Source organism: Rhinolophus sinicus, linkage group LG15, assembly GCF_036562045.2.
Source record: "Rhinolophus sinicus isolate RSC01 linkage group LG15, ASM3656204v1, whole genome shotgun sequence".
NCBI lineage: Eukaryota > Metazoa > Chordata > Mammalia > Chiroptera > Rhinolophidae > Rhinolophus > Rhinolophus sinicus.
In genome coordinates, this window is record NC_133764.1 from 11,192,480 (window position 1) to 11,218,513 (window position 26,034).

The 26,034-nt window shown below is 42.1% G+C and overlaps 1 protein-coding gene across 1 annotated transcript in view; it reads left to right on the forward strand.

The window, feature by feature from the left end:
- Positions 1-8,796: 8,796 nt before the first annotated feature.
- Positions 8,797-26,034, forward strand: part of SLC16A11 (solute carrier family 16 member 11) — a 52,481-nt gene continuing 35,243 nt past the window's right edge. The window contains exon 1 of the mRNA XM_074320110.1: positions 8,797-9,969. The gene's annotated coding sequence lies outside the window, so the exon portion shown is untranslated. The remainder of the gene's footprint in view (positions 9,970-26,034) is intronic.

Below are 26,034 nucleotides of genomic sequence, written 5' to 3' on the forward strand. Positions count from 1 at the left end.
GATAGAAAATGTGTTTAGCTTCATGGAGTCTGTGGCCTTTTTCTCCGGTTTAACCAGTGGTTCAGGTGGCATTGTTCACCCAGGAGCTGGGCCCGGAACAGCCTGGAGCAGGGCCAGGGGACTTCCTATGATTCGGCCTAGGGACTATCTTCTATTTAAGATTAAAAAGATGATTTGAAAGGTGATTAAGATCAGGAACTGGGGAGCTAAAAAACTAGGAAAAAGGAGACTTAAAAATCCTGTAGTGGGGGGACTCTCCTGTATTAATATGGCTGCTTTTAAGCTAAAATTATTAAGCCAATTTGATCATGTGGACATAGCTTCTTATGTGGAAATGCTTCTAAGCTAAAAATTTCTGTGAGGAGGGATGTTGTTTCTAAACATTTGAACATTCAGTATGTTTGAAGTTGCTGCTTTTGGAGGATTTGTAGGAAAATTAAATGTGTGTGTGTGTGTGTGTGTGTGTGTGTGTGTGTGTATTTGTCTCTATAAACCAACCTGAAAAGAGCATCTTTAAGAGATTTTTTACTTTATTAATTATTTACACAGTGTTAATAATCCAGAACATCTTTTACTCTCTCACACAATGAGAGGCAATGGCTTTTCTTTATTCTAGTCACACAAAGAGTCTGCAGCTTCAGTTCTACAACTTCAGCCACAGGTCCAACGTAAACACAGAAATACAAAGATCCATTAGTCCAAGAAAGCAGGGCAGGAACTGGGAGGAGGGCCCAATGGCAAATCAAGGTTGCACACTGATACATAAACCAGGGCCTTGCATGTGCAATGACAAAACTCATGTGATTTAAAAATCTCACTTGCTACCTGGCAAGAGCACTCCATTAAGAAGTCTGTTTCTTAACTTTAGGAAACCTCCCAAACTGGCCTGGTAATTATTCAGATGGACCGTCTATAATGCAAGAGTTCTCCTCTGAAAAAGAAATTTGGGTCCATGAAAATAACACAGCTCTGTGGGTGAGCATGTTAAAGTTTGTCAAAGTTGCCTTGTGGAAAAATGAATCTTAGCTAAGGAGGAAATGAGGCTGAGGAAGGAATGATGTCTTATTTTATCTCTTTCAGTTTGAACTTAAATTTAGTCTTTTATTAGTAGGACTCTTCGGCTACAAACTACAGAAACCACTGAAACTAGGTTATGAAAAAAATAAAAGAGCATCTGTTATAAGGATACAGGGGTATCTCACAGAACCCGAGAGCAGGGTATCATCTGAGGCCCTGGACAGAATGGAAATAGGAACTGGAACCCTCTCTTGGTTTCTTGTGTCTGATGGCCACTCAGCTTTTTTCTTCGCTCTCACTGTATGCTATCTTTCTCTGTTTCTGTGGCAATGTATTAGTCATGTTTTTTACTTTCTATATTTTATGATACTTTGACATCTTGCAGATAATCCTATCTCCATGAATTGTTTCCTTGAGTGCCCTTTCACCTTGCTGGTGAAAAGCCACTATGGGACTGATGCAGAAATAGAGGTAAAAATTATCTTTGAAAGAAGTCTCTGGAAATAGATAACTAATTCTGTAGCTCATATGAAACAACAGAAGAGAGAACGTCTAGGAAAATTCTAAAAGAAGAAAAATATTGTGGGTAGATTAGCCCTGCTGAATGGTTAAAAAAAGCCACAATAGTTGAAATAGTGTGATACTGTACATGAACAGACAGTTCAAAAGAACTGAGTAGGGAGCCCAGCAACTGACCCAAATATATGAGAATTTAGTATATATGATAAAGGTGTAGTTTCCTTCTCTGGAGAAAGGAGTATTCAACAAATAATGTGTTAGCAAATGGATGGAATGTGGCAAATTAAAATTAGATCTTTATTTTAGTCCATAAAGTAAATAGAGTCCAGGTGATTCAAGAATTAAATGTAAAATTGAAATAACATAAGTATTAAAAGGAAACATGAAACAATTCTTCTATAATATTAGAGTAAGGAAACTTTTCAAAGAAGTATGACACAATTCCAGGACCAAGAAGAAAAAAAATATTCAACAAAAAACAGCTTTATATAAAGCTGCATGGAGAAAAAGTTACAATCCAAGTCAAAAGGCAAATATCTAGAAATACTGACAACACAAAAGGCAGCAAATGGCTAGATTGCTGAATATATGAACAATTCTGACAAGTAAATAATAAAAAGTCAAACTATGTGAAGAGTTTATATAAAAATGCAAATTGTTCTTAAACATACAGAAAATGAAACTGTGGATAAGGGGGGACAACTGTAATGAGTAGTGGATACAAGATAATTATATAAAAGAGTTATATTACACCAAGTATTCTCAAGTTGTAGTTCATAGAATATTGAAGGTCCCCGAGGCATTTTTGGGAAAATTATTGTATCATAATACAAAAATTATATTTGTTTTTTTACCGTGTTAAAATCGACATATATCATGCAAAATTCATGATGTCTAAAACAACTGCGATACTAGAATCAATCAAGGCAGTGGTACTAAACTTTAGTAGTGGTCATCATTGTATTCTTTACTGCCATGTACTCACAGCAAAAAGTATACCAGTTTCAATTAAGAATGTTCTTGATAAAATAGCAAATACTGCTAATTTTATTAAATCTTGACTGCATACATGTCTTATTGATCTTCTTTGTGGTCACCCCCATGACTATTTTGTAACTATAAATTTGTACTTCTTAAACCCTTTCCTTTTTCACCCATCCCCCCAACACTCCTCCCATCTGGAAACCATCAAAATGTTTTCTGTATTTATGAGTTTGTTTCTGTTGTGTTTGTTTATTTATTTTGTTTTCTTTAGATTCCACACATAAATGAAATCATATGACATTTGTCTTTTTCTGTCTGACTTACTCCACTCAGCACAATACCCTCTAGGTCCATATATATATATATATATATATATTTTTTTTTTTTTTAAGGATATTTTCCAGGGGGAATTTTGTTTTGTTTTGTTTTTAAGATTTTATTGGGGAAAGGAAACAGGACTTTATTGGGGAACAGTGTGTACTTCCAGGACTTTTTCCAAGTCAATTTGTTGTCCTTTCAGTCTTAGTTGTGGAGGGCGCAGCTCAGCTCCAGGTCCAGTTGCCGTTGCTAGTTGCAGGGGGCACAGCCCACCATCCCTTGTGGGAGTCGAACTGGCAACCTTGTGGTTGAGAGCCTGAGCTCCAACCAACTGAGCCATCCGGGAGCTCAGCGGTAGCTCAGCTCAAGGTGCCGTGTTCAATTTTAGTTGCAGGGGGCGCTGCCCACCATCCCTTGCGGGACTCGAGAAATTGAACTGACAACCTTGTGGTTAAGAGCCCACTGGCCCATGTGGGAATCAAACCGGCAGCCTTCAGAGTTAGGAGCATGGAGCTCTAACCGCCTGAGCCACCGGGCTGGCCCCTCCATCCGTATTTTTGAAGATGGCAAGATTTCATTCTTTTTTATGGCTGAATAATATTCCACTGTACATATGAAGGTCTTACAATTAAATTTGTGAAATTGTTGGAACGCTGTTGCTTTTTTGATATCAGAGGGATTATTCATTATGAATTTGTACCAACTGGACAAACAGTTAACCAAGTTTACTATTTGGAAGTGCTGAAAAGGCTGCATGAAAAAGTTAGATGAAAATGACCTGAACTTTTCACCAACAATTCATGGCTCTTGCATCATGACAATGCACCAGCTCACACAGCACTGTCCTGTCTGTGAGGGAGTTTTTAACCAGTAAACAAATAACTGTATTGGAACACCCTCCTTACTCACTTGATCTGGCCCCCAGTGATTTCTTTATTTACCTGAAGATAAAGGAAATATTGAAAGGAAGACATTTTGATGACATTCAGGACATCAAGGGAAATGTGACGACAGCTCTGATGGCCATTCCAGAAAAAGTTCCAAAAATGCTTTGAAGGGTGGACTAGGCACTGGTGTCAGTGCATAGCTTCCCAAGGGGAGTGCTTCAAAGGTGATCATAGTGATACTCAGCAATGAGGTATGAACACTTTTTTCTAGGATGAGTTTGTGAACTTAATTGTCGGACCTCATATATACCACGTCTTCTTTATCCATTCATCCATTGATGGATACCCATGTTGCCTCCCTATTTTGGCCATTTTTAATAATGCTGCAATGAACATAGCAATGCACATGTCTTTTTGAATTAGTGTTTTGGATTTCTTTGGACATATACCCAGAAGTGGAATTACTAGGTCCTTCTTTGTCTCTTGCTGCTGCCGTTGTTTTAAAGTCTATTTTGTCTGGTATTAGTATTGCTACTCTAGATTTTTTTTATTTTTTTTTTTTCATTTTCATGAAATATCTTTTCCCCATCCCTTTGCTTTCAGTCTGTCTTTCGGTCTGAAGTTAGTGTCTTGTAGGTAGCATATGTAAGGCTCTTGTTTTCTTATCCATCCAGCCACCCTATGTTTATTGATTGAAGTGTTCAATCCATTCACGTTTAATGTAATTGCTGACAGAAATGTGGTTACTGCCATTTTATTATTCATATTTTTTATTTCTTTTTTTGTCTAAAAGAAGTCTCTCTAAGATTCCTTGTAATACTGGTTTGGCGGTGATTAACTCATTTAGTTTTTTCTTATCTGGGAAGCTCTTTATCTGTCTTTCAATTCTAAATAATAGCTTTTCTAGGTAGAATAATCTTGGTTGTAGGTCCTTGCTTTTCATCACTTTGAATATTTCCTGCCAATCCCTTTGGGCCTGCAAAGTTTCTGTTGATAAATCATCTGACAGTCTACAAAGGGAGCTCCTTTGTAGGTAACAAATTGCTTTTCTCTTGCTACTTTTAAGATTCTTTCTTTGTCTTTGATCTTTGGCATTTTAATTATGATGAGCCTTGGTGTGGGCCTGTTTGATTCATCTTGTTTGGGACTCTCTGCACTTCCTGAGCTTGTATGTCTATTTGTACATCTATTTCCTTCACCAGGTTAGGGAAGTTTTCTGTCATTATTTCTTCAAATAGGATTTCAATTCTTGCTCTCTCTCTTCTCATTCTGGTTCCCCATGATGCGAATGTTGGGATGCTTGATGTCCCAGAGGCTCCTTAAACTATCCTCCTTTTTGGGGGATTCTTTTTGGGATTCTGAGTGTTTCCTCTATCTTATCTTTTAAATTACTGATTCAATCCTCCATTTCATCTAATCTACTGTTGGTTCCCTCTAATGTGTTTTGCATTTCAATTATTGTATTCTTCATTTCTGACTGGTTCTTTTTCATGTTTTCTATCTACATTTTATGTTTCCTATCTCTTTGCTGATATTCTAACAGATCATTTTGAGCATCCTTATAATCAGTGTTTTGAACTCTGTGTCTGATAGATTGCTTGTCTCCATTTATTTAAGTTCTTTTTCTGGAGCTTTGTTTTGTTCTTTCCTTTGGGATATGTTTCTTTGTCTCCCCATTTTTGGCTGCCTCCTTGTGTTTGTTTTTATGTATTAGGTAGGGCTGCTATGCCTCCCAGTCTTACTAGCGTGGCCTTATGAGTAGGTATCCTATGGGGCCCAGTGGCACATTCTCCCTGGTCCCCTGAGCAGGGTGCTCCACGTGTGTCCCTTGTGTGGGTTGTGTGTGCTCTTTTATTGTAGTTGAGCCTTGGTTGCTGTTTGCATGTCAATAGGAGGGATTGATCTTCAGGATGATTTGTTGTGAGTACTGGCCATGACTACAGTGGAGGAGATGTTGTGCAGAAGTTGACCCTATAGGGAAGAATTTGCTTTAGCAGGGCTCTCGTGCCTTCCCAGTCTGCCTTTTCAGTGTGTTGTTTGTGGAGGTGGTTGGGTGATGCTTTGGTGTGGCCTGAAGCTGACCACCAGGTATGTTGATTCTGGGGCTTCTTGGGAGGTGCAGACCTAGGTCAGCCACTCCCTGTGCCTTGTCCAAGGCAACTTGGTATGAGCTACAAAGTGATCTGCAGTTGTTTACCACTTGTGCTGGGCTTGGAGTACCTGGGAGAGGCTAAGCTGGGAACTGAGACCAGAGGCTGTTGCAACCTGCACAACACAAGCTGTGTGAAGGCGAGGCAGGCGGCAAGGGTTAAACTATAATAAAGAGACAGAGACTCATATACAGTTAAATCACAGAGGACTAAGGGACTCGCAGCCTCAAGAGACTGGAGCCCCGAATTGGGTCACTGACAGTATTTATTGATTACAAACAATGAACATCACATAATTAGAAGCAGGATCTGTGAAACTCTTACACCATTTCAAAAAAATGATTTCAATACCCAATTGTTTGTCCCAAAGCATATTATTTGTCCTGAAGCATATCGTCCCAAAATGACTAAGGTGCAGTATGCACCACCCTGGGGGAGAGAGTCTCTCGTGGTGAAACTGTCCCATGAGCTGAGCAGTAAGAGCTAGATCTTATCGCTCTAATGGGCCTCTCTCACAATAAGGTGAGAGGGAGTAGCAGTTGCAAGCAGCAGCTTCCCACAAGAACAAGAGGAAGGAGGGGCAAGGCTCCCTCCTATTATTTCTTATAACAGCTCATTGGGGTCTCAATGGGGTCCCGTCTGGCTTGAGTTGTCCCTCCCACGAGGAATCTTACTTGTCGTTGACTGCAGACCCTTCTCTTGAAGACCAGATGGAGAGACTCAGGATATTATAAACTCAATCCTAGAGAGGCACAATCCCACAACTTCTTCTTTCCTTAGGGAAAGGTTGGGGGACACATACGGCTAGGCTGCTGTGTGACCACAAGAGGCCACTTGTGCCAGGCTTAGAGCTGCTTAGCAAGAGGTACAGGGCAGGCTGAGGCAAGATGCTGCTTGTTTGTGGTTTGAAAACCTTTGAGAGATTTTAGAAAATTCTGCTGCATGAGCCAAGACAGGCCATTTATATGGAAAAGCTACTGGGAGTGACTTGGGAGTGCCTGAAAGTTGGGTGGGACAGAGTTTCAGGGAATCACCAGGGCAGGGTGAACAGTATTAGAGGCTGTATATGGGTGTATGACACCTTCCTGTGTGTACATGCTGAGTCCAGAGAGGGCTTCAACAAAAGAACAATGGCTTCTGCCAGCACCTCTGTCTAGGAGAAAGCTCATGCTTCAACCCTTGTCCTGAAGCTAGAAAGTTCATTTCCTCTCCGTATATCCCTGGCACACTTCACACTGCTGCCCCAGCACTGGAACTCAGAGTGAGTGAGTCTGTCAGTGAGTAAGCTCATGTATGGGCCCTTTAAGAGGAATGCCTGAGACTCCAACTGCCACCTGTCTCACTCAGCCACATTCTATGCCAGTTTTTGCAGCCAGAAGCTGTGGGAACTTCTCTTCTTGGCACTAGAACACTGACCTGGGTAGCCTGGTGAAGTTGGGACCCCTCTCTCCTCAGGGGGTACATTTTCAGCCAAAATAGTCCTCCCAATTTTTAACTGCCACATGTGGGTGTGGGACCAGCCCATTCTGGGTCTCCACCCTGCCTACCAGTGTTCAGGAGGCTTCTTCTGTGTGTCCTTAGTTATAGGACTTCTGTTCAGCTAGATTTTTCAACGATGGTTGTTCTGTAGTTTAGTTGTATTTTGATGTCGTTGTTAGAGGAGGCAAGCACAGCATTTATCAACTCTACCATCTTGACTAGAAATCTAAGTACCATGGTTATCTTTAAAAAACGATTGGTACAATTGTTTGAGTTAAACCTGAACTTTTATTTTATGGAGCACCATTTTCACTGGAAAGAAACATTGTCAGACTAATTATGGTTATTCATGTGTCAACAATTGGAAAAAGTGGCATAATACAGTGAGCCAGTATTTTCCAAATGCCAATGCACAAAGTTAAAAAATCATGCATAGTATTGCAGAATCATAACATATGCTCCAGAGCATTGCCTGGATCAGTTATAGAGAACTAAGTAAAATTTCATTTTAGTTGTCTGATTCCTGTGTCTGTAAAATATCATGTCTGCTCCTTGGAGAACCTTCTTCCTCCACCCTGCACCCCATCCCAGGAGATGAGACTACTTCAGCAAAGGGGCAGGTGTGTTCCCTCCCTCCTGGGGATCTGTCCATGAGGCAAGACAGACATTTGAACTAGTAATTGCAAGTGGCTAAGAGCCCAAAGTGGGAAACCCAGATCTATAGAGGGATTTATAATTTGAGAGAGGATTCCTCATTCTACAGGGGACAGGGCTGCCTACTCTGAAGAAGTGATCTTTAAATTAATATTTAAAAGGTGAGCAGATTTTAAAGATGAGAAAGGAGAAAATGAATAAAAAGAGATCTGGTTAGAGGTAAGAGAAAATGTGTGTATTCAAAAATGATTATTCCCATTTCTGAAAGGAGAACACCAAGACTCAGAGACTCTAGATAACTTTCCAGAGGTTACATAGCATTGTAGCCCAGATCTTTCTGATTGTGGGCTTGAGACTCACTGCTCAACTTAAAGAACAGACAGTGCTTTGTAATGCTGGCATCTCAGATCTCCAGGTTAGGAAAGTTTCCTGAAATAGTATTCTTCTTTCTCTTTGCAAACAATCAGCCCAATGCTGGCCACAGATTGACTGTGATGAGGGAGGAAGTTTTGATGTAACCTCTTTTCATTTGGTTGTGGTGCCCTTGACAGAACTGAAACCTCCTGAGGACTTGTGGACACTGTGTACTTGGCTGTTAGTTGCCTATACCAGGCAGTGCCCTGGGTACAGGTGATACACTGATCAATGAACCCTATGGTTCCCTTAATAAGCACCCTGAGCTCTGAGCTGGGTTTTTGCAGCTGGAATGACTCCCCTTAGATCTTACTGAAATGTCCCAACAACTTGTGGTTCTTAGAGAACTGAAAGAGTTGCCAAGATACACAGCTCCTAAGTGGGGCTAACTTGGGGGCTGTAAATGGGTCTGATCTTGGGTCTTAATTTTATACTGAGGATTGGAATAAGGTTAGAATTTAGGTTGAGAGTAGGGTTGTGGCTCACATTGGGCCTGAGAAAATGCCTGAGTTTGAGGCAGAATTAGAGCTGAATCTGGTGCTAAATTTGGCACTAAATTCACGCCTGGAGTTGGGGCTGCCCAACCCAATCTAGAGGTATGTGGAGAGATAGTCCATACAGTAATTCAATACTTGGTCTCTACCCCAATATCTCTCACCATTTAGTCCCACCTAAAACCAAAAGTCCCTTCACCTGCCCCCATCTGCTTTTTCTAACCTCTTTGTTTCCTCACTCCCACCTGCTTCCTCAGCCCCATTTCCTGCAGAAAGTTTGGAGTACGTGATTGCTGAGGTCCTTGGACAGCACAGTCACCAGGACCAAGAAGGCTGAATCCTGGAGTTTTGGGGTGGAGAACACAAGCAGTAGAAGAAAAGAAGTTTGGGAAGAGTTAGTACAAATGACCTGAGTCCTACCTGTCTGAATGTCTGAGACCCAGAATTCTATAACCTGAAATCTTCGATTCCCAAACTTTAGACAGTAAATTAAAAGGAGAATTAATTGGGATTGGAACACAGGCAGATGGCATATGTAGGTGGCAGTGGGTATGCGGTCAGCCCAAATCTCCTCCTCCAGCGTGTGTCAGCTCCCTTTCCATATTTGTTTTTAGCTCCCCCGACTTCCTCATTTTTACTATTTGAGAAAGGGAACCTGAATCACAAAAGATCAGAGGTTGGGCCAGCCTGGTGGTTCAGGTGGTTGGAGTGCAGAGCTCCTAATGCCAATGTAGCCAATTGAATTCCCACATGGGCCAGTGAGTTGCGCCCTCTACAGCTAAGATTGTGAACAACAGCTCTCTCTGGAGCTGGGCTGCCGTGAGCAGCCGGAGGCTGGCGTGAGTTGCTGCGGGCTGCTGTGTGCTGCTGTGGACTACCATGTGCCATCAGGAGTGGCTGGTGGCCAGCGTGAGTGGCCGGCGGCCAGCGTGAGTGGCCGGCAGTCAGCGTGAGTGGCCAGCAGCCAGCATGAGCAGCCAGCAGCTGGCAAGATGTGCCGTGAGCTGCTGTGAGTGACTGACTGACAAATGGCAACCGACTGCCTCAGCAGAGGTAAGGGCGGGGGGTGGGGGCAGGAGAGCTGTGTCCTACACAACTAGACTGAGAAACAATGACTTGAACTGGAGTGTGGGGAGGGTAGACAGAAGAAGAGGGGGGAAAAAGATCAGAGGTGCAGTCTGTTGTTTTTCCTCTGCCCCATACCCCCTTTCATTTCCTACATCTGAATTTCCCAGAATTGTCTCCAACAATTGTCTCCCTTTCTCTGCTCTTGTTCAATTATGACCAAAGTCCTCATTTATTATCTGAACTTCCTCTGGGGCCTCAGCCACCAAGCTCCCTGAGCTCTGGCCTAGCTCTCCTCATTCTACTCAGAAGGAGGGGAGAGGGTGAAGGAGAGTAGGATTCCTGGCCAGAATGGGACAGGAGAAGCTGGGGACAGGAACAAAATTTATTGAGCATCAAATCTGTGATTGGGATTTTACCAACACTTGCTATCCATTAACCATTCAGTTCCCACTAGAACCTTGGGAGAGAGTTTGAATGATGGACTGAGGCTCAGAGCCATTATATGACCTGTTCACGATAACATGCCTGGTAAGTAAAAGAGCCAGAATTCAAGCTCAGTTCTACCTGACACCCTGGCCCGGGCTCTGCATATGCACTGTCTTCATGAAAGGGGTTCAATTTAATCCTGTAAACTCTATAAATCCCTCTATGGGGCTCCCCTGAGTTCATACACACAATCTTTTCAACACACACACACACAAAACTCTCTTGTCTTAAAGGTAAAAATGAAAGCAAATACATTTTAGATCATATTTTCTATATAAATGGGATTGTGTTGTGCTACCTGCTGTTTTGCATTCAACTAACAATATATCAAGACCATTTCTCCCATCCGTTTATAAAACATCCTTTATTCATTTCTCATCTTTATCTGATTTCATAATATGTACCATAATCTGTTTGCAAAGTATTTCTCTATTGATGGACATTTTGGTTGTTTTCAGTTTTGTTTTCTTGTTTTGCTTTTATTATTTGGAATGATTGTTAGTGTTTATCTGAAGTTGAGGTGCAAGCTATTTAAGGGATCAACACCTGTGAAAGGAAGGGGGAAGAAGGGAGAAGTTAACCAGCTGTGAAGACCCCATAAAGCTTCAGCCAATCCAACAGGGGGTTCTGGGTATTCAAGTGCATTGCCTGTTGGAGCTGCCCAGCACCGGGCTGAACCTGAACCTTTATAACCCCCCTCACCCTGTTATCTAATGAGGATCATCCCAGCAGGGGTGCGACCTTGGGGGAGGGGGCTGTCTGCACAGGTGACACTCCTCATACTGAGTACAAAAGCCTTTCTGGAAGGAACACTGGGGTCTGGGTAAGTCATCTCTGTGCCTCCCACAGTTCTGCATTATACTCTCATATTAATTTGAGCATAATCAACATTTTTGCATTGTTGGATCTTTCCCACAAAGAACAAGGTATGTTTTTCCATTCACTCATATGCATCCATTCAACGAGTACTTATTGAGTGTTTACAGTATGCACGCATTCTCCTTCAGAAGAGGTATACTTCAGATGTGAGCCAACAGAGAAAAGAGGCCCTGCTCTCATAGAACTTACATTCTGATGGGTGGCAGATAAACAACATAAACGAGTAAAATATATATAATGTCATGTAAGTGCTATGGAGGAAAATATAGCATGGAAGTGAGATGGGATCAATTTTTAGTAGACTGTCAAGAATATGTGTCAAGCATGGCCAATAGACATATGAAAAGGTGTTTAATGTTACTAATCATCAGAGAAATGCAAACTAAAACTACAAGGAGATATCACCTCACACCTGTCAGAATGGCTATCATAGGGGGAAAAAAACAACAAACCACAAACGTTGGCAACGATGTGGAGAAAAGGGAACCCTTGTGCATTATTTGTGGGATTGCAAATTGGTGCACCCATTATGATAAACAGTATGGAGGTTCCTCAAAGATTAAGAATAGAGTTACCATATGACCCAGCAATCCCAGATTTGTTTCTAGGTATCCAAAGAATCCAAAATACTAATTTGAAAAGATATATATATCCCTATGTGCATTGCAGCATTATTTACAATAGCCAAGATACTGAAGGAACCTAAGTGTCCATCAACAGATGATGGGCTAAAGAAGATGCGGTACATACTCGTATATATAGAATTGAATATTACTCAGACATTATAAACAATGAAATCTTGCCATCTGCAACAACATGGATGGACCTAGAGGGTATTATGCTAAATGAAATATGTCAGACAAAGACAAATACCATATGACTTCACTTATATGTGGAATCTAAAAACAAAATCATAGATACAGAGAACAAATTGATGGTTGTCAGATGGGAGGGGATTTGAAGTGCTGGGTGGAAAACATGAAGGGATTAAGAAGTACAAATTGGCAGTTACAAAATAGTCATAGGGATGTAAAGTACAGAATAGGGAATATAGTCAATAATATTGCAATAATTATGTACGGTGTCAGGTGGGTGCTAGACTTATTGAGATGATCACTTCATAAGTTATATACATGTTAAACCACTATGCTGTACACCTGAAACTAATATAATATTTAATGTCTACTGTAATTGAAAACAAAAATTTTTTAAAGAATATGGTGTCAAGAGTCCCTTGAAGACGGCAGATTATGTAAATGCTATGCCTGCTGTTTCACATGATCACGTCAAAATTACAACTAAGTTGTAGAACAATCAACATCAAGAATAATGTGAAGACTAGCTGAAAAGGACCCCTATGACTAAGGATGTAAAGAAAAGGCCACATCAAGACTGGTAGGAGGGGTGGAGACCTGAAATGGGCTGACCCCAAACACATAGGTAATGATTGAACACCTGGAGGGACACCTCAGTGGTGGCGGTCCCCTCTGTAGAGGGAGGGGTCCTGGGCTGGGAATAGGAATTCCCACAACCTCTGGTTGTGAAAATCAGTGAGGACTTTGTCCATCCTGGTGAGACAGAAGGTGGCTGGAAACCCAGACATCCTCTTAAAGGGCCCACACACAGCCTCACTCACTTGCAAACACTCACCTGAGCTCTGATGGAGGGATGGCAACTCAAGAGGCACCAGAGACATACAGGAAAAGACTGAGCTGTGTGACTTTGGTGCAAGGGTTGGAGGGACAGCTGCCATTATCCCTGTGTGGAGACTGTCTTACATGTAGCCTACAGGAGGGCACCATCTTTTCTATGTTGAACCCTCACACAAATGGCTAAATCTGAGATCACAGTGGTCTAGTAAAATCTGCACGTGTACAACCTTGGTGAAGCCCAAGAGTCCCCACTCAACCCAGCTAGTGCCACATCACCAGGTACACTCTCAACACCAGATCAATCAGCTTGCCCCATGTACCTTTGGAGACTCTTTCAACAGTTGAGATTTACGGACATCTGGCAGGTGGCAACAGGCCTAGGGAGACCCTGGGTCTTTTGATAGGTGCCCCAGGCCCAATACTGGTGGCAGGTGGCCTCACTTCACAGTGAGGTCACCTTAGCACACCTCCAGGTTCAGCACAGGCAACAACCAACCGTATATAGCTTTGTAGCTCCTACCAGGTAGCCCCAGGCCTGTCATAGGCAAGGCTAAAATTGGCCTCCATGGGAGCCCCTACCAAAAGACACCAGAAACAACACACCCAGAGGGTGGCTTCAGACCACAACAGAGCACTACCCAGTTAGCCCCACAAGCAGCACACCCAAAGGATGGTCTCAACAGGTACAAGAGCCTGCTAGGGTGAATCCTTCTAAAGGGTCAGCTTACACATTGTGGGCATAGCCAATCCTCAATGCCAGTTAGCCTGGGAGTCAATCCTACCCACTAATGTGGCTAAAGCAATCAAGGCTCAACTACAACAGGAGAATACACACAATATGCAGAAGGGATACTCCTGGAATATACACACAGATGATCAGGGAGACTGTATCACTGGACCACACAGGATACACACTACATAAGACTACTTGGCAAAGACTGAGACATAGGAGACCCACCTAATATGTGGAAGCAAACACAGGGAGGCAGCCAGAATGAGGAAACAAAGAAATATGTCCCAAATAAAAGAACAGGAGAAACCTCCAGAAAAAGCACTAAAAGAAATGGAGGCAACTAACTTAACCAGAGACAGAGTTTAAAACACTTGTTATAACAATGCTTAAGGAACTCAGTGAGAATTTCAACAAAGAGATAGTAAATATAAAGGACATAGAAACCATAAAAAAGAACCAGTCAGAAATAAATAATACAATAACTGAAATGAAGAATACAGTAGAAGGGATTAACAGCACATTAAATGAAGCAGAGGATCAAGTCAGCGATTTAGAGGACCAGGTAGAAGAAAACACCCAATCAGACAAAAACAATGTTTTAAAAGAAAGATAATTTAAGGGACATCCCAGTTTTGGATGCCCCCTCTCATAAGAGAGCTGTACTTTTGCTTTAATAAGAATCTTTGCTAAAAAATATATAAAAATAATAATTTAAGGGAGTTTTGGGACATCTAGCATCCCAACATTATCATTATAGGAGTACCAGAAGGAGAAAAAAAAGGAACAAGGGATCGAGAAGAAATAAAGATGGAGAACTTCCCTATAACCTGGTGAAGGAAATAGACATACAAGCCAAGGAAGTGCAGAGAGTCCCAAATAAGAAGAACCTAAACAGGCCCAAACCAAGACACATCACAATTAAAATGATAAAGTTTAGAGTCAAAGAGAGAATCCTAAAAGCAAGAGAAAGACAACTAATTATTACAAGGGAGTTCCCATAAGATTGTCAGCTGACTTCTCAACAGAAACTTGACAGACCATAGGGGAATAGCAGTAAATATCTAAAGTGATGAAAAACAAGGGCCTACAACCAAGATTACTCTACCCAGCAAGGCTATCATTTCAAATTGAAGGAGACAAGAAAAAGCTAAAGGAATTCATTACCACCAAGCTAGTATTACCAAAAATATTAAAAGGGCTTCTTTAAGAAGAAGGGAGGAAACAAACAAAGAAACAAAAGATCAGAAATATGAATAATAAAATGGCAATAACTATGTACATATCAATAATCACTTTAAATGTAAATGGATTAGAGGCTCCAATCAAAAGACCTAGGGTAGCTGAATGGATAAGAAGACAAGACCCATGCATACGCTGTCTACAAGAGACCCATGTCAGATTGAAAGACACACATAGACTGAAAGTAAATGGATGGAAAAAGATACTTAATGCAAATGGAAATGAGAAAAGAGTGTGGGTAGCAATAATCATACTGTACAAAATAGATTTTAAAATGAATATTAGTAAGACACAGAAAGACATTACATAATGATAAAGGGATCAATTCAACAAGAGGACATCACCCTAGTAAACACCTGTGCACCCAACAGAGGAGCACCTAAATATATAAAACAAATATCAAATGACATAAAGGCAGAGATCAACAGTAACATAATCAGAGAAGAGGATTTTCACACCCCACTGACACCAATGGACAGATCTTCCAGACAGAAAAATCAATAAGGAAACAGTGGCCTTAAATAACACACTAGATCAGATGGATTTAATTGATATTTTTAGAGCATTTCACCCCAAAACAGCAGAATATATATTCTTTTCAAGTGCACATGGAACATTTTTCAAGATCGACCACATGTTATGCTTCAAAACAAGTCTCAATAAATTTAAGAAGATTTAAATTGGGCCGGCCCGGTGGTTCAAGTGGTTGGAGTGCCCTGCTCCAAATGCCGAGGTCGCCAGTTCAATTCCCACATGGGCCAGTGAGCTGTGCCCTCTACAGCTAAGATTGTGAACAACGGCTGTCCCGGAGGTCAGCGTGAGCTGCAGTGAGCTGCAGTGGGCTGCCGCAGGCTGCTGTGTGCTGCCAGGAGCAGTCGGCAGTCCACTGGTGACCGAATGCCTCAGCTGGGGGGAGCGCAATAACAGCATGGGCCAGGGAGCTGTGTCTTACACAACTAGACTGAGAAACAACTTGAACCAGAGTGGGCAGGGAGGCGGAAGAAAGGGGGGGAAATTGTAATACACTACATATACCAATAACAAAAAGATGCATACAAGTCATGTTTGACTTCTACAATTACAAGAGGTGCTCAAAGTGGTTACCACCAGACACTTCTGATTACAGTGAACTACTTCTTGAGCCACACTGGCCACTTGTATCATTGTGCATGCCATTTCAATTTCTTCCTGAAGTACCGCCAGTGTAGCTGGTTTTCTACAGTATATCACATCCTTTAAGTTCCCCCATAGGTAGAAGTCAGGGAGTGTTAAGTCAGGAGAATGTGGAGGAAACTCAACCGCACCTCTTCATCCTATCCATTGTCCTGGCAGATTCTCATCAAGGTAAGCTCTCACATCCTGGTGGAAGTGTGGTGGGGTGCCATCTTGTTGGAAGTAAAATTGATCATTCTCAAAAAGTGTAGGAATTGCAGGTAAAATGGATGTGTATAACATGTCTAGGTACACTTGACCAGTAACGGTACCTTGAAAAATAAAAGGTCCAATTAATCCCCTTAATGACAGTCCATACCAGACATTGATGCCTGGTGAACTGACTTCTATTTCCACCTGAATGTGTGGGTTTTCTGGATCCTAATACACACAGTTATGTTGGTTCACTGTTCCATTCAATTTAAATTATGCTTCATCAGACCAAACCATTTTCCCCACAAACTCCTCATCCTCTCATACTGTGTTTTGGAACCACTGACATTACTGCATCCTTTGATCAGGGTTGTCTTCATTCAGTGTATGTAATAATCTTGGGATGAAAACTTTCCATTTTGCTGTTTTAAGAATGCATTGTATGCTTGTTCTGCTAACTCCTGTCTGATGTGCACATTGTTTGGTAGATTTCTGTGGTGAGTGTGTAAACTGTTCAACACCATAGCAGAAGAAGCAGGACTTGTTGCTGTGCAAGGCCTCCCAGATCTTCCCTTGTGCACATCACACACAGCACCATGCGTCTCTAACTTATTACGAGTGCATGCAATTGTTAGGTATGTTGGAGGTTCTGTTACATACTCATGCCTCTATTGTCATTATACTTCCACAGTGTTCTCAAATTTCAAATACCATTTCAAAATGGTCTTGCGCTCCTTGAACGACAACCATGCTTCCTCCGCCATTTTCTTTGACTGTCCTGCCTGTTGCATAGTGACGCTAGCATTCATTTGATTAACGCCATCATATGAGTGAACGTCAGACTACATATTGCTACCACAACTCAATTCAACTTCGAAAAGTAATATGTAGATAACATCTCTTAAAATGTGTACACATTTTTTTGGCACGCCTGGTATGTACTATCGACTTCTTATCCATTCATCCATTGACAGACACCAGGCTGCCTCCACATCTTGGTCATTGTAAACAATGCTGCAATGAACATACAGATGCACACATCTCCTCATATTTCTTTAGATAAATACCCTGAAGTGGGATTACTGGGTCCTTCATTGTTTCTTCGTATAACTTTTGTTTTAAAGTCTATTTTATCAGGTATAACTATTGCTACCCCACCTTTTTGTTTGTTTATTTATTTGTTTCCATTTTCATGAAATTTTTCCCCCATCCCTTTACTTTTAGTCTGTGTGTGTCCTTCAATCTGAAGTGTCTCTTGTAGGCAGCATATTTAAGGATCTTGTTTTCTTATCCATTCAGCCACCTTATCTTTTGATTTGAGCATTTAATCAATTTACATTTAAAGTAATTATTTATAGATATGTACTTATTGCCATTATAATATGCATATTTTTTATCTTTATTTATTTTTTTCATTTTAAAGAAGTCCATCTTAAGATTCCTTGTAATATTGGTTTGGTGATGATGAACTCCTTTAGATTTTTCTTGCCTGGGAAGCTCTTTATCTGTCTTTTGACTCTAAATGATTACTTTGCTGGGTAGAGTAATCTTGGTTGTAGGTCCTTGCTTTTCATCACTGTGAATATTTCCTGCCAATCAATCCCTTCTGGCCTGCAAAGTTTCTGTGGAGAAATCATCTGACAATCTTATAGGAGCTCCCTTGTAGGTAACTACCTGCTTTTCTCTTGCTACTTTTAAGGTTCTTTTTTTGTCTTTAACTTTTGGCATTTTAATTATGTGTCTTGGTGTGGGCCTCTTTGGGTTCATCTTGTTTGGGACTCTGCTTCCTGGGCTTGTATGTCTATTTCCTTTACCAGGTTAGGGGAGTATTTTTGTCATTATTTTTTCAAATAGGTTTTCAATTCCTTGCTCTCTCTCTTCTCCTTTTCATACCCTTAGGATGTGAATGTTGGTGTGCTTAATGTTTCCCAGAGGCCCCTTAAACTATCTTCATTTTTTTTAAATCCTTTTTTCTTTTTGTTGGTCTGATTGGATGTTTTCTGCTACCTTATCTTCTAAATCACTGTTTTGAGCCTCTGTTTCATCTAATCTACTGTTGATTCCCTCTAATGTTTTCTTCATTTCAGTTATTGTATCCTTTAGTTCTGTTTTGTTTTGTTTTAATGTTTCCTATCTCCATTTTAATGTTTCCTATCTTTTTGTTGAAGTTCTCCCTGAGATTATTGGGTGTTTGGAACTCCACTTCTGGTAGATTGCTTGTCTCCATTTTGTTTAGTTCTTTTTCTGGAGCTTTTTTCTTTTCTTTCATTTGGGGCATTTTTCTTTGTCTCTCCATTTTGGCTGCCTCCCTGTGTTTGTTTCTATATATTAGGTAAGGCTGCTATGTCTTCCAATCTTAGTAGTGTGGACTTATGTAATAGGCTGCTGTGGGGTTCAATGGCACAATCTCTCTCATCACTTGAGGTGAGTACTCCAGGTGTGTTTTTGTGTGTGTGGGTTGTGTGTGCCCTCCTATTTTAGTTGAGACTTAGTTGTTGTTTGCACTTCAGTGGGAGGGATTGACCCTCAGGCTGATTCGTTATGAGGACTTACTATAACTGCAGTGGAGGAGCTGTAGTGTAGGGGCTGATTCTACTGAACAGGACTTGCTTTAGCAGGGCTCTGGTGCCTGCCCAATCTGCCCATTGGGTGTGTCCTCTTTGGTGGCAGTGGATGATGCTCCAGCTTGATCCAAAGCTGGCCACTGGGCATGCCAGCCCCAGGGCCTCCGGGAAGGGGACTTGCAGCAGGCCAGTTCAGCCACATTCTGTTCCCTGCCCAGGGTCACCTGGCATGAGCCACGAAGCAATCCACGTATGACCACCACCCACGTTGGGCTTGGAGGTGCCTCAGGAGGCTAAGTCTCATATCAAGGTTGAGTGTCTCCAGTAGGCTTGGGGCTGCTCAGCCAGAGGTATGAGACATGCTGAAGCCAAATGCTATTTGTTTAGGTTTTTCTGAATTTTTGAGAGATTTTAGGAAAGTCCGCAGCATGAGCAAAGATAGGCTATTTATGCAGAAGATCCACTGTAAACAGCTTGGGTGTTCTCGATAGTTGGGTGGGCTGGGATCTCAGGGAATAAAGGTGAATGGTGTGGCCAGATTGATGGAGACTCAGATATGGCGGTCACCTGCATCTGTACACCAGGAGCATGGAGGGCTCAACCAAGAAACTATGGCTTCTACCAGCTCCTCCATCTGGGAGAAAGCTGCCCCTCCAACCCTCGCCCTGAATCAAACGACTCTGTTCCTCCCTGTATATATGTTCCTGGTGACTTTTGAGGTGCTGCCCCAGAGCCGGAGCTCTGAGAGAGCAAGTCTGTCAATGGGTAAGTCCATTGCAGTCCCTTTAAAAGGAGTGCCTGGAACTACAGCCACTCTCATCTCATTTGGCCACAATATCTGCTGATTTTCACAGCAGATATTGTGTTTCACATGGGAACTTTTTTCCACAGCAATGGAACCCTGGGCCAGGGAGCCTGGTGTGGGTCTGGGACCCTCATTCCTCTGCGTAGTCCTCCACAGTCAAGATATCCCTCCTAAGTTTTAATGGTCACATGTAGATGTGGGACCAGCCTGTTCTGCATCTCTGTCCCTCCTACGAGGCTCCAGATGTCTTCTTCTATATGTCCTCAGTTGTAGGCTTCTTCTATATGTCCTTAGTTGTATTTAGTATGATTCTCAATAATGGTTATTCTGTAATTTAGTTCTGATATGGTCATGAGAAGAGGTAATCACAGTGTTTACCTACTCCACCATCTTCACTGGATCTCTTGTATTCTCTGTATTTAAATCACAGTCTTCCATGTCTTTATTTTCTGGAGATGTTTCATTTTTTTGAACTACCTTTTTACCTTGATTATTAATGATAATTGATTGATTATTTCTCTGCCTGGGCATTTATAGGAATGAGATTTGCTTTTTTTTTTTTTTTTTTTAGTATTTGACACGTCACTGTTTAGCAGATTGATAACTAGAGGTCTTTCTTTTGTTTTCCAGTAGGTGGCACTGAAGTGCAAGGTTTTATTTTCCCTTACCTGCATTGCTGGGGCTTCTGGGATATCTGTGGGGTGGTATTACCACTGCTGTGGAAAATGCCCCGTATTCCCTGAGGAGGTTGGCGTCACCTCTATGATTAGGTAGCCTTGGCCTCAGGGCAAAACCCCTGTGGGGCAATGAGGTAGGTGATGTGGTTTCGGGCCTGTGAGATCCCAGTGCTGCCTCCTGTAACTAAATGCTGCCCGCAGTGCTCTACTATCTGAAATGTCCCAGGTGCCTCTACGAGTTTCTACTGTGATGGATAGGGGCAGGAGGCTGGTTCACACATTCATGGTTTTGCTCTTTTCCTAGTAATGGTGGCTGCCAGACCTCAGCTGTCACACCTTTGTATCTCTATCCTGTCATTGGGTTTAGCCATAGTGTGTGTCTGCTGCTCAGGGAGAAATGTTTCTGCCCCTCCAGTCCTCATGGCTGCTGAGTGTGTGTGCTATAACTGACAACTCTATTGCTAAGCATATGCTGGGGCTGCTATGAGCTATGCAAGTGTGAGAGGAGGTGGCTATGCACTTGTGACTTTGTTCTCCACCTGATAATGGTAGCTCTAGACCACAGCTGCCACACTTCTGTGTTCTGTCTCTGCCCTGTCACAGTGTGTCATGCAGGGTGTCAGGCGGGGTCTCTGGTCCCGCTCCCCACATAAGAACACAGGATATGGTGAGGCCAAAAAGGAACACACACAGAGCCATAGATAGGGGAGTCATATCACTATATTCTCACTGGCGGCTGGGTTGGAGACACAGGAAGCAGGAGCCACACTATCTGCAACCGCCGTCCACTTCTCTCTGTCAACCAACCCCACTTGCTAGCTGCAATCCATTGTGCTAACTACAATCCACTCTTGCTAGCTCAGCCACCATCTTCTTGCTAGTCCCCCATTTTTCTGCTAGCATAGCCAAGGCAGTTATATTAGTGGCCAATGACTCACTGGTTACAGCTGACGGCCAACTAGCCACAGCTGATGACCATCCAATCACAGTTGATGGCCATTTACTACCTGAGCCAGCACCTTTCCACGTGAGGCCGAGAGCCTGGAAACTGTACTCCTGGCTCTGTCCCCACACAGGGTTTAGCTGCACTGTGTGCTGATCATTTATGCAGGAATGTTGATTCTACCCCTCTGTTCCATAGGGCTGTTGTGTGTGTGCACTCTGTAACTCAACACCTTCCTGGTTACCAGGTCTGCTGGGGCTGTAGTGAGCTCTGGGCTGTACCTGTGGCATGATTCTCTGTCCTTCCCCCTTCCCTGCTCCCTGCTTCACTCAGATACGCCCACTTTCAGATGTTTCAGTGCAAAGATCTCACTTAGATGAGGTTGTGTGTTGAGCATGGAATTTGTTGTTGAATTATAGCTCTCCAACTTGTTGTACCTTTGGGGAATGACCTAAAGGTCCTCTCACACTGCAATATTTCTGAAGTGACTCTTAGAAACACTTTCTAATGAATCACTTTCACAAGGATCTTCATCCCCGGGTCGGCCTCTGGAGAACCTAGGCCAAGAGTCATGGACTGTTCTGTTCTTCCTTTCTCATTCTTTCCTCTTCTTCTCATTGATCATCAGGGTTGGGGAAAGGGAGAGGAGAATTCAAGGAAAAGATGCCCCTGGTCTGGTGCTATTGTAGTGGTCAAGATGCTCTTCACAGCAGGCATCCAACACTGACCTTTCATGGAGTCGACTGGTGGTGCCTCCAAGACCCCTATGGGATCCTCTAAACTATAACAGTACCCCACAAGGATTGTTGATCTTCAAACAGCTGGAGCAGAAAGTCCTTGAGGTGAGGTATGCACCTCTTTTAAGGGACATATATCACATGTTGAAATTGTTTCACAGAGCTGAGCAGAGAGAGTTTAATCTTATCACTCTCAAGACTTTTCTCACAATTAGGTGAGAGGGAAAAGTCAGAGTCAGCAGCCGCTTTTCCCAGGCAGGGGGAAGGAGAGGCAAGGCTCCTTCCCATATTCTTCTAAGGCAGCTCATTGGGGGTCCCCACTCGGTTCCGCCTGGCTTAGGTTGTATCTCCCATGAGATATCTTACCCGTCTTTGGCTGCAAACCATCTTTTGGGGACCAGACAGAGAGACATAAGGTGTAAACACAAGGATGGAACAGAGTCCCAGAAAGGTACAGTCTTACAGACTCTTCTTTCCTTAAGGAAAGACACAGGGGGGACAGTTGGCTAGGCTGTTGTGTGACTACAATACAAGTATATGTGTTTCCAATTATCAAAAAATAAAAGTTTAATTTTTAAAATGGATTTTAGCTTTATTCATTCCACTAATTTTTGGAATCTTCTAATATTCTCTTTTTAAAGATTTTTCTTAAAATATAGCTAAAATATAATATTATATAAGTTTCAGGCTTTCACCATAGTTATTCAATATTTGTATACCTACAGAAGGGATCACCATGAGTCTAGCAACACTGTACCATACCATCACAATATTATAGACTATTTTCCCTATACTGTACATTACATCCCCATAACTTGTCTTATACTTGAAAAATTGAACCTCTTGTTCCCCTACAACTTTTCCTTTCTTAGTTTTTCAGTTACAGTTGACACTCAATATTACTTTTTATTAATACCGTGTTGTGGTTAGACATTTATATAATTTAAGAAGAGATCATCCTGACTGCTCTAGTACCCACCTGGCACTATGCATAGTTATTACCATATTATTGACTATATTCCCTATGCTTTTCTTTACATCCTGATGACTCTTTAGTAACTACTAATTTGTACTTCTTAATGCCTTCACCTCCACCCTGTCCCCCCACACCCCTCCCATCTATCACCCTAATAAATCTACTGCCCATCTGACATCATAGTTAATTATTGCTATATTATTGACTGTATTTCTTATGTTATACCCTACATCCCCATGACTACTTTGTAACAACAAATTTGTACTTCTTAATTCCGTCCCCTTTTTCATCCACCCCCACAAATCCCCTCCCATCTGGCAACCATCAAAATGTTCTTTGTATCTATGAGTTTTTGTTTGTTTGTTATTTCATTCTTTAGATTCCAATATAAGTGAAATCACATTGCACCTGTCTTTCTCTGTCTGACATATTTCATTTAGCCCAACACCCCCAGGTCCATCCATAGCACCCCAGATGGCAAAACTCCATTCCTTTCCATGGCAGAGCATATTCCATTGCATATATGTACCTCCTACTCTTTATCCATTCATCCATTGATGAACACCCAGGCTACCTCCACATCTTGGCCATTGTAAACTATGCTGCAGTGAACATATGGATGCACATGTCATCTTGAAGTAGCATTTTGGGTTTCTTCAAATAAATACCCAGAAGTGGTATCACTGGGCCCTTCTTGGTCTCTTGTCAGAGCCTTTGTTTTAAAGTCTATTTTGTCTGGCATAAGTATTGTTACCCAAGCTTTTTTGTTTGTTTCCATTTTCATGAAATATTTTTTCCTCATTGTATTTTGATGTGAAGTGAGTCTCTTGTAGGAACCACATATAAGGGTCTTATTTTCTTATCCATTCAACCACCATATCTTTTGATTTGAGCATTTCATCCATTTACAGTTAAAGTAATTGTTGAGAGGAGGCTGGGTGGCTCAATTGGTTAGAGCCTGAACTCTGAACAACACAGTTGCTGGTTTGATTCCCACATGGGCCAGTGAGCTGTGCCCTCCAAAGCTGGATTCAACTCAGCGAGCTGCTGCTGGGCTGCCAATGGGTCGGCTGGATGGCTCAGTTGGTTAGAGTGCGAGCTCTCAACAGCAGGGTCGCCAATTCGATTTCCGCATGGGATGGTGGGCTGGGCCCCCTGCAACTAAGATTGAACGCAGCGACTGGACTTGGAGATTTTAAATCATGTGAGTTTTGTCATGTATCAGTGTGCCATGTTGATTTGCCATTGGGCCCTCCTCCCAGTCCCTGCCCTGCTTTCTTGGACTAATGGGTCTTTGTATTTCAGTGTTTATTTTGTGGCTGAAGTTGTAGAACTGAAGCTGCAGACTCTTTGTGTGACTAGAATAAAGAAAAGCCATTGCCTCTCACTGTGAGAGAGTAAAAGATGTTCTGGGTTATTAACACTCGGTAGAGAATTAACAAATTATAAAATCTCTTAAACATGCACTGTTCAGATTGGTTTATAGAAACTAATACATAAACACACTTGCATGAATTTACTTTTCCTAGAAATCCCCCAGGTGACAACTTCAAACATACTGAATGTTCAAATGTTTAGAAACAACATCTTTTCTCACAGAAATTTTTAGCTTAGTCTGGAGATTTGTCAATGACCTTGCTGTCCATAAATTGTTCTTGCTTGACAGGAAACATCCATCAAATCCCCATAAGATAGTGTGTATTACTCTTCCATAGATAACATTACTCTCCTCCATTATGGTATTGTTAGTTATAGTAATAAATTAGCTGTAACCATTCAACATTGTCAATATGTAAGTTTTGTGTTTCCTTCTGGCACTTGCCTGAAGATTCTGTTATAAGCTACATGGTAAAAAGGAACAAACAAACAAACCAAAGAAAACAAACAAACCGAAGTGTCTTCAACAAAGAAGGATAGTCTGAAAGCCTCATGAAAAGCATTGTATCAAGTATTTTTAAATACTGTTATTTCAAGGAACAGACTCATGAGTATGGGCTTCTGAGCAGACGTTGCTTAGACAAGCATCAGTTCTATTATCAGACTGAGGGAGGATTTCCAGGACTATTCCAGTCCAGACACACAGAACACCATGAAATCTGAATGCTGATCCAACACGCTGCCGACCAAGAATGAACTAAGTAGGCCTGCATAAGCTGATGAGGGAAATGAACTTGCACTTACTGATTTCGAATATTACTGGTATTGTTTTTTCATTCTGTGCCCTTGGCTAAAGTAGTGCCCAGTATTTGGTGCCCACAGAATCAGCTGGGTGCCACTGCTCTTGATGGAATCTCTGGCACACTGGGCAGTGCCCTCCGGACCCCATCAGTCCAGGTCCCCTCAGAGCACTTCCCACGAAAACCTCTCTCTGCTCCAGTCTGCTGATTTTCATGGGATGCTGCTAGGCAGGGACAAGTGAAGGGCTGCTGCCTCTCGGGAGGTAAATTTTGTCTTTCCCATACCTTCCCTCTTTATTTTTAATTAACCTTAATTGAGACCTTCTTATAATCCAGGCAGTTATCTGGGTGCAAGTAATACAGCAGTGCATCTATCCTGCCCTCTCTTAATGAGAAGCCCTAGCTATTCTGGTTCTTTACAGCTGAGACGCTTCCCCTGGTAGACTAGATCAATGGAAGAACATAGCAATCTCCACCCCTCCCTATATCCATTCTCTCCACAGCAGGACTTTGTAGCTCCTCTCATCAAAAAGTGGAGTCTATTTCTTGACTCCTTGAGTCGGGGCTGCCTTGTGATCTACTTTGCTCCATAAGACGCAGCAGAAGTGACGCTTCAGTTCCAAAACTAAGAGTCCTTGCACTCTCCCAGTTACTTTCTTGGAACCCTGCTGACACACTATGTGCACATCCTAACATGGCCGAGTCGTCCCCATTGTCCCAGCCTGTAGCCAGCCAAATGTCACACATGGCAGTGAGGCTATCCTAGACCAGCCAGCTCCCGGCCACGCCACCAACTGACCACAAATGCATGAACGAG